Source organism: Procambarus clarkii, chromosome 48 (genome assembly GCF_040958095.1).
Source record: "Procambarus clarkii isolate CNS0578487 chromosome 48, FALCON_Pclarkii_2.0, whole genome shotgun sequence".
Taxonomy (NCBI): Eukaryota; Metazoa; Arthropoda; class Malacostraca; order Decapoda; family Cambaridae; genus Procambarus; species Procambarus clarkii.
This window is the reverse complement of record NC_091197.1, coordinates 19,269,567-19,279,566: the sequence shown is the minus strand read 5'-3', so window position 1 is coordinate 19,279,566 and position 10,000 is coordinate 19,269,567.

The following is a 10,000-nucleotide window of genomic DNA, read 5'->3' as shown; positions in this document are numbered from 1 at the left end:
AGTGCTTTTTACTCCTTTACGGATTATTTCTTTCATTATTCTTTCCTCTTTTATATGTTCACTGTGCATGGTTGATTTGTAATATAATTTTATTGGGGGTGTTGTGGTTTCTGTTCTAGGTTCTGAATTATACCAACGGTCCAAGTGTCTTCTTATAGCAGCGTTTATTTCCGCGTTGCTATATCCGTTGTTCACCAATACCTGAGTTACTCTTTCAAACTCTCTACTCACGTTGCTCCATTCAGAGCAGTGGGTAAGCGCTCGACGAATATAAGCATTGAGAACACTGGCTTTGTATCTTTGGGGGCACTCACTTCTACCGTTCAGGCATAATCCTATGTTGGTGGGCTTGGTATATACGTTGGTGCTTAAAGAGGTTCCTGTTTTTGTTATTAGTACATCCAAGAATGGCAGACTGTTATTTTCACTATTTTCATGTGTAAATCGGAGTACTGACTCTCTCTCTAGGTGTCTTTTTAGGTCAATTAGTTCATCTGAGTCTTTTACTATTACGAATATGTCATCTACATAACGGCAGTAACTCCTATGCAGCCCCTATGTTTATCCCTTATGTATCCCCCCATGTTTTCACCTTCATTGTATTATCACCTGACCTAATACGGGTATAAAATCAACTAGTATTGTAAGATCTGTTCACTTGAGAATGAACCATGGAGGTTCGAAACGTCGTGCAAATTATACAAATAAGTGTAATACACTCTATAGTAAATCACTTCTTTTCTTCACCTTAAAAGTACGAAAATGAGTTTTGGAGAACTCCTATTTCAATTAAGCCCTGATGCTAAGAAAATAGTTAGAGGGATAGAAGCCCTAAACCAGAAAATAATAAATACAGAATATGCGGTCATATTCAATGAAACATGTTTGAAAGAAAACCTGCTGCCAGTATACACCAATATAAACCCACATGGCCCAGCAGTCCGCAATACAGAGTTTACCTATAGGTATAGGCAAGAGCTCATTCGGCATCAACTAAACAAGAAGAAGGAAGCCCTCCAAACCTTTATAGAGCAGGCGGAGCATCTGTTAAACAAATGGACCCAGTACAACATCCCTATCCAACTCAAGCAAACCATCAACAGTGAACTATTTAACCTGAAACAACAACATAAAACTCTTGTAGAAATAAAGACACTCCGTAAGTTAACATCCCTAAACGGTGGACAGCTAAAAATCCCTCGTCCTAAAGATGGCTACTTTAAACTGACTTCTTATGATCTTACCCAGGACCAACGAGACCTCTTAAATCTTGGTGTAAATTGTCAATTCTTATCTAAACCAAAGATGCATCAAAAACGCCTGGAAATCGAAATGCTTCTGGACGATATCCATAAGCTAGAAGACAACAAAAAAGTCATCACCACTGACACACTTCAAGCTGAACTACTTGCAGAAGCAGGGAAAAAACGAGGAACATATTCATCTACAATCTTAACCCCACGACTCAAAGAAGCCGCGAAACAACTAAAAAATCTGAAAGACGTAACAATAAGAAAAGCCGACAAAACAGCAGCATATGTATTGATTCCTACCCATGAATACATGAACAAAATTAGCGACATCCTAAGTGACGACTCCAAATTTCAACGAATCACGAGGAACCCCGTAGAAGACCTTAAGCGGAAAGTAAACAAAACAATTACAGCAATCAACGCAAAGAAAGGTAGTGTGCATTTCAATAAACTTCAAGGCGACTATGGCTTAGGATATGCCTACGGCAATGTTAAGACGCATAAACCAGGTAACCCACTACGCCCTATAATCAGCCAAATACCAACCCCAACTTATCACCTGGCAAAGAAACTCAATGAACTCCTAACTCCATACACTCCAAGTAAGTTTAGTCTACAATCATCAGCAGATTTCCTAGAATTGATCAAATCTACCCAGCCCGATGGAATCATCGCTTCCCTGGACGTTGAATCCCTTTTTACCAACGTCCCAGTCGACACAACCATAGGAATGATACTGGACAGAGTATACAGAGACGAGAGCACCACCAAATTAGACATACCTGAGCCACACTTGAAAAGTCTTCTCGAAGCATGTACAAAGGAAGCCCCTTTCATCAGTCCACAAGGAGACATGTATTTACAAATAGACGGAGTAGCAATGGGCTCCCCCCCCTTAGGAGTTTTATTTGCTAATTTTTATATGGGAACCATCGAAGATAGGGTCTTCAGTAGCAGACAAAAACCAACTGTATACTGCCGTTATGTAGATGACATATTCGTAATTGTAAAAGACTCAGATGAACTAATTGACCTAAAAAGACACCTAGAGAGAGAGTCAGTACTCCGATTTACACATGAAAATAGTGAAAATAGCAGTCTGCCATTCTTGGATGTACTAATAACAAAAACAGGAACCTCTTTAAGCACCAACGTATATACCAAGCCCACCAACATAGGATTATGCCTGAACGGTAGAAGTGAGTGCCCCCAAAGATACAAAGCCAGTGTTCTCAATGCTTATATTCGTCGAGCGCTTACCCACTGCTCTGAATGGAGCAACGTGAGTAGAGAGTTTGAAAGAGTAACTCAGGTATTGGTGAACAATGGATATAGCAACGCGGAAATAAACGCTGCTATAAGAAGACACTTGGACCGTTGGTATAATTCAGAACCTAGAACAGAAACCATAACACCCCCAATAAAATTATATTACAAATCAACCATGCACAGTGAACATATAAAAGAGGAAAGAATAATGAAAGAAATAATCCGTAAAGGAGTAAAAAGCACTACTCCTAACCAAAACATAAACCTGATAATATTCTACAAAACCAAGAAGACTTCCGAACTCCTTATCAAAAACAGCCCGAAGCCGACGGAGAACCCTCTACAGCAGTCAAGCGTTGTATACATGTACACTTGCCCCAACGAAGGATGTAACCTTCAATGTAAGTACATAGGTATGACGTCGACCAAGCTGACGAGTCGTTTGACATGCCATCTTCAATCTGGTGCCCCGAGGAATCACATGAGACAAGCCCATGACATTACTCTAACAAGAGAAATGTTGAACAAGAATACTTGCATAATAGACAAAACCCAAGATTCAAGAAGATTACAAATTCTTGAGGCAATTCACATAAGAATAGAGCGACCTACCATGAACACCCAAATCACGGAACTATTTACTCTACCCACCATGAGAGTAAGGACAAGACAAGAACATATCGATGCCAACACAGAAGACAATGTCCAACATAACAGGCCAATTACACTGGATTAATCTTTGTGTTTAGATAGGAGATGCCTCGTATGGGCCAATAAGCCCTCTGCAGCCCCTATGTTTATCCCTTATGTATCCCCCCATGTTTTCACCTTCATTGTATTATCACCTGACCTAATGCGGGTATAAAATAAACTAGTATTGTAAGATCTGTTCACTTGAGAATGAACCATGGAGGTTCGAAACGTCGTGCAAATTATACAAATAAGTGTAATACACTCTATAGTAAATCACTTCTTTTCTTCACCTTAAAAGTACGAAAATGAGTTTTGGAGAACTCCTATTTCAATTAAGCCCTGATGCTAAGAAAATAGTTAGAGGGATAGAAGCCCTAAACCAGAAAAAAATAAATACAGAATATGCGGTCATATTCAATGAAACATGTTTGAAAGAAAACCCACTGCCAGTATACACCAATATATATATATATATATATATATATGTCGTACCTAGTAGCCAGAACGCACTTCTCAGCCTACTATGCAAGGCCCAATTTGCCTAATAAGCCTAGTTTTCATGAATTATTTGTTTTTCGACTACCTAACCTACCTAACCTAACCTAACCTAACGTTTTCGGCTACCTAACCTAACCTAACCTATAAAGATAGATTAGGTTAGGTTAGGTAGGGTTGGTTAGGTTCGGTCATATATCTATGTTAATTTCAACTCCAATAAAAAAAAATTGACCTCATACATAATGAAATGCGTAGCTTTATCATTCCATAAGAAAAAAATTTGAGAAAATATATTAATTCAGGAAAACTTGGCTTATTAGGCAAATCGGGCCTCGCATAGTAGGCTGAGAAGTGAGTTCTGGCTACTAGGTACGACATATATATATATATATATATATATATATATATATATATATATATATATATATATATATATATATATATATATATATATATATATATATATATATATATATATATATATATATATATATATATATATAAATATATATATATAAATATATATATATAAATATATATATATATATATATATATATATATATATATATATATATATATATATATATATATATGTCGTACCTAGTAGCCAGAACTCACTTCTCAGCCTACTATTCAAGGCCCGATTTGCCTAATAAGCCAAGTTTTCCTGAATTAATATATTTACTATAATTTTTTTCTTATGAAATGATAAAGCAACCCTTTTCTCTATGTATGAGGTCAATTTTTTTTTATTGGAGTTAAAATTAACGTAGATATATGACCGAACCTAACCAACCCTACCTAACCTAACCTAACCTATATTTATAGGTAAGGTTAGGTTAGGTAGCCAAAAAAAGCTAGGTTAGGTTAGGTTAGGTAGGTTAGGTAGACGAAAAAACATTAATTCATGAAAACTTGGCTTATTAGGCAAATCGGGCCTTGAATAGTAGGCTGAGAAGTGCGTTCTGGCTATTAGGTACGACATATATATATATATATATATATATATATATATATATATATATATATATGTCGTACCTAGTAGCCAGAACTCACTTCTGAGCCTACTATGCAAGGCCCGATTTGCCTAATAAGCCAAGTTTTCATGAATTAATTGCTTTTCGACTACCTAACCTACCTAACCTAACCTAACTTTTTCGGCTACCTAACCAAACCTAACCTATAGAGATAGGTTAGGTTAGGTTAGGTAGGGTTGGTTAGGTTCGGTCATATATCTACGTTAATTTTAACTCCAATAAAAAAAAATTGACCTCTTACATAATGATATGGGTTGCTTTATCATTTCATAAGAAAAAAATTAGAGAAAATATATTAATTTATGAAAACTTGGCTTATTAGGCAAATCGGGCCTTGCATTGTAGGCTGAAAAGTGAGTTCTGGCTACTAGGTACGACATATATATATATAATATATATATATATATATATATATATATATATATATATATATATATATATATATATATATATGTATGTCGTACCTAGTAGCCAGAACGCACTTGTCAGCCTACTATGCAAGGCCCGATTTGCCTAATAAGCCAACTTTTCATGAATTAATTGTTTTTCGACTACCTAACCTAACCTAGCTTTTTCGGCTACCTAACCTAACCTAATCTATAAAGATAGGTTAGGTTAGGTTAGGTAGGGTTGGTTAGGTTCGGTCATATATCTATGTTAATTTTAACTCCAATAAAAAAAAATTGACCTCATACATAATGAAATGGGTTGCTTTATCATTTCATAAGAAAAAAATTAGAGAAAATATATTAATTCATGAAAACTTGGCTTATTAGGCAAATCGGGCCTTGCATAGTAGGCCGAGAAGTGAGTTCTGGCTACTAGGTACGACATATATATATATATATATATATATATATGTCGTACCTAATAGCCAGAACGCACTTCTCAGCCTACTATTCAAGGCCCGATTTGCCTAATAAGCCAAGTTTTCATGAATTAATGTTTTTTCGTCTACCTAACCTACCTAACCTAACCTAACCTAGCTTTTTTTGGCTACCTAACCTAACCTTACCTATAAATATAGGTTAGGTTAGGTTAGGTAAGGTTGGTTAGGTTCGGTCATATATCTACGTTAATTTTAACTCCAATAAAAAAAAATTGACCTCATACATAGAGAAAAGGATTGCTTTATCATTTCATAAGAAAAAAATTATAGTAAATATATTAATTCAGGAAAACTTGGCTTATTAGGCAAATTGGGCCTTGAATAGTAGGCTGAGAAGTGAGTTCTGGCTACTAGGTACGACATATATATATATATATATATATATATATATATATATATATATATATATAAATATATATATATATATATATATATATATATATATATATATATATATTATATATATATTTTTTTCTTTTCTTTTTTTTTTTGCATAAAATATGGAAGGGAGTACCACCTCTAGCTGGAAGAAGGGGGACCCATAGCCTCGGAGGAAACCACGCATAACGCATTAGAGGGAATGTTTAGATCCCCTCCAATACAGTTTCTGTGTGCTTTTCTCCTACCACCCCCTTCCTTTTTTATTTTTTGTGCTTTATTATGCATTTGATGGTTACAAGATATACATGGGTTGATACAAAAATAATAATGCAAAAAAGGTGCTTAAAGGTTATGGATCTCTTGAAAAACACAACAATGGGAAACATTGATGAATGTCACAGACGGGTTCGATCATTGTTGCAAGTCAAACACTTCTTCGAATTCCTCTGAAGTTGGACTAGTGCCCAAGACGCAACATGCATTTCCCCTCTGAATCGCAACACTGAGGCGCTGGAACAAGAAACTTTTTGCTCTCTGGTCTTTTGTAGCGCTGATCAATTTGTCCCCCAATTCCTTCAGGAACTTCAATGCACATTTTCCCCACGAACCGAGGGTCTCCGAGCCGATCGGAACAAAGCTGTAGCAGTGTTCTAGACCTCTGTATTTAATAATTTTCTGCGATTCCCTGAAAGAAGCAGCACCACCGCTTTCACGTGTGCTGTAGTGGAGGTAGGTACTGGCCAGTGTGGCAGCGCACGTGTAGTCCCATACCACTTGCTTACCATCCTTCCAAGGTAGCAAGGTGACCCCATCAGGGCGCTTCTGAGGGTCGTTAGGTCTGGATAAGTGTGGTTCTCTTTGTGCCGGGCAGCGGGCTGTGGCGAGGCTCCTCTTGATGATGTCGTTGACTTCTTCATGTCTTGCAATTTTACCCTGTGATTTACGACATACCAGACCATGATGACCATATTGGTCTGCCATCGCAGTTCCGCAGATGCACCTATGTTCGGTGAGGATGGGGGCGGCAAGGCGAAGGGCAACTCCAATGCGGAGAGCGTCATGACTGAGGCGAGTTCCCAGGGCTGCATTGGGCACAGCAAATAAAAAATCCCCGGCGTGGGGTGCTGTTACCGCTAGGAGGCGGGCTTTGTTTTCTGCATCAGCGTTGTTAATCATTGCTGTGACAGTCTTTTCCATTATGGGGCTATCCCAGTGGGCCTGCTTGTGGTCTTTTGGGACTTGTGGTCGGGGTTGAGGGTGTGCAATGGTGTCCCATTGTCTGGCTGCTTCGATGAACGTTTGATCATGAGTTCCCGCTGTCTCTCTCATATGCTCTGGTAGGATCTGCCCTACCAATTCGTTGGCTGCTGTACATGAGGATAAGAATGCTGGAAGTGCTACCTCAGTTGCCTTTCGTATGCCTATCCCTCCAAATCTCACTGGTAGTGTTGCTTGGTCTCACTGCCTGTCATCTAGATCTAGGTTGAGCGCCTTCCTGAATATTGACCTGAGGAGCTCATCATATTGATGTAGAAGTGGGTTGCCAAAAGTTGGTGCACACCTTAAGAAGTATGTTAGCCTGGGCAAGGTAAGGCACTTTGTGAGAAGGTAGAGGGCATCGTGGGAGTCCAAGTCCCCAATTCTCTCTTCCATCCTCTTTACGTCTCTAAACTTTTCGTCAAGGACTGCAGCAATGGCATTGTGGCCCAGAGGTGCTCCGAGTAGTGTGCTGTCGGTAGGTTTAACGACTGAGGCTTCTGGTAAAACTGATTTCACTGCTCTAATGATTACTTCACTGGATGCAATAATTTCGCACTTGGAGGGGTTATGAACGAGACCCATGGACTCCCCCCGTGTCTTCACCAGCTGTAGGTCTTCTAGCAGGGAATCTTGTGTGCCTGCCAGAGTGCCATCATCCAGGAACCAGATGTTGAGCTCACTGGACAGTCTGGTTGTAATTTCTCGAACCGCTATGCAAAAGAGGAACGGTGCAAGTGGGTCACCCTGTTGAATTCCCTCTGCTGAGGTGATTTCATGTTTGCCAAACAGGAGGGTTGAATCTTTGCTGTAGCCTGCTGACACAAACGGGAGAATGCTTGGGCAATGTTCCTGGACTGCGGTGATGATTGCTTCCCTTTTGACCGAGTTGAAAGCGTTTTTAAAATCTAATTTTACTACTGCCTGGTCTTCAGTAAGAGAGCTAATGTAGGCTCGTGCAGCATGAGCCGCTGCTTCACAGCCTTGGGGGACTCCAAACCCCCGCTGGTTGGGTTGCAGCATGGTGGCTGCTTCCATTCGGATACTTCTGACAGCAGCCCTTGCAACTAGGCGGCGAAGGGTATTACCAACGGCAATGGGTCTGATCCCTCCCCCCTTCTTTTTCAGGGCACATAGGGATGCACCAAAGAAGAATGCTTTGATTTCATCAGGGATTAACCCGGCGAGGCAGTTGTTGACAAACGTTGTGATTTCTGTCAGGAGCGCTTCTGCAGCTGGGCCAAGAACAGGGTTCACCATTTCCTTCACATGTTGAGGTTTTACCCCTATGTAGCCTCCTGAGGAGCCCGGGGGAAATGAAACGATAGCTTTATAAACCTCTGACTCCCAGAGGACGAGAGGTTCCTGGTTAGGGGCGAGCCTGACCTGTGGAGGAGGTCCACCTACGGCCCTGAGGGGGTGTTTTTCTCTCAGTGCTTGGGCTGTGGTTTCATCCCTGGGCAAAATTTTGTCCTCACTTGTGATCAACCTGAGTGCCCCGACTGTATTGCCCTCTTCAATTTTCTTGCTGACTTGGGTACCTAATTTTCTGTTGTCGCTGATTGTCGTACTTGGTCTGCCTCGGCGGTGTTTGGTGTGTTTGGGGAGGCGGACTAGGTTGTCAGCCCTAGGAAAATCCCTAATTGCTTTATTGACGGATGAGGCCAGTGTCTTGCCTCCTCTGTCTGGTACACCTAAGCATGCATTGCCAAAAAGTAACAGATTGTGCCAGGCTTTGATGGTATCAGGTGCATCAAGGATATTTGACCCTCTGTTGACTTTTGCGATGAGGTCCGTGTATTTCCCGGCAGCAAATGGGCGAGAGGCCTTTGGGATGTGGGTGAGTGTCCTGGTTGACGTTGCTTTAATTGCCTCTAGCAGGTCGTCTGTTGCAATGTAATCTGTTGCGATTTGTACTGGTGCAACAGGCTCCTGAGTGCTGCCTCCTCCCACGGGAGGCCTCCCTGACCCAGGACAGTCGCCATGCTGGCGTATGACTCTGGAGACCGAGTTGATGCTGATGTTGCTCCCACAAACATTGCATGTGCCTCTCCTTTGATTGGCTTCGGGAGGGGTGAGCTGGCTGGTAGCGGCTTCTTCTGCCATCCCCTTAGGTAAAGTGAATGTCACCTTGCACTGGAGTATTTGTCTCTCCCTCCTGGCTGGGGGGGACGAGGTTGTCCCCTATACTATGCGTCATGACTGGGCAGATGTCTGGGGTGGGTGGACTCGTGGAGGTGGTGGGTGGGGGTTGGGAGGCTGCGCTGGCCCGGTCTGGGATGGGGGCCGGGGAGGGGAAGGCGCGACCACCTGATCGTGGGAGGTGGGGGCGGGGGAGCGGAAGACACTGCACCACACGGAGGGGGGGGGGAGACACTACACAAGTGGAGTGGGCGAGCGGGAGACACTACACTCACTGGGGGGGGAGGCACCACACTCAGGGGGTGGGGGGGGAGGGTTGATGTGGCACGTAACACTTGGATACTTTCCTTTTGTCACTAAACACTGGTGAATGTGTCCTGGCTCACTGCGTGTGGTGCTCTCAGAACGATACTCACAATGGTCCAGTCACCACAGGACTGGACTCAACTTATCTTTTTCAAACACTTATTGGCACACTGGTGGTCCAGTCTCTTGACCCCACCACATGTGTCCTTCCACCCTTTCCTGGTGAGGGAGCCGTAGGGCGTGTGACGTGTGTGGGCGTGGGCTGACGGTGGGC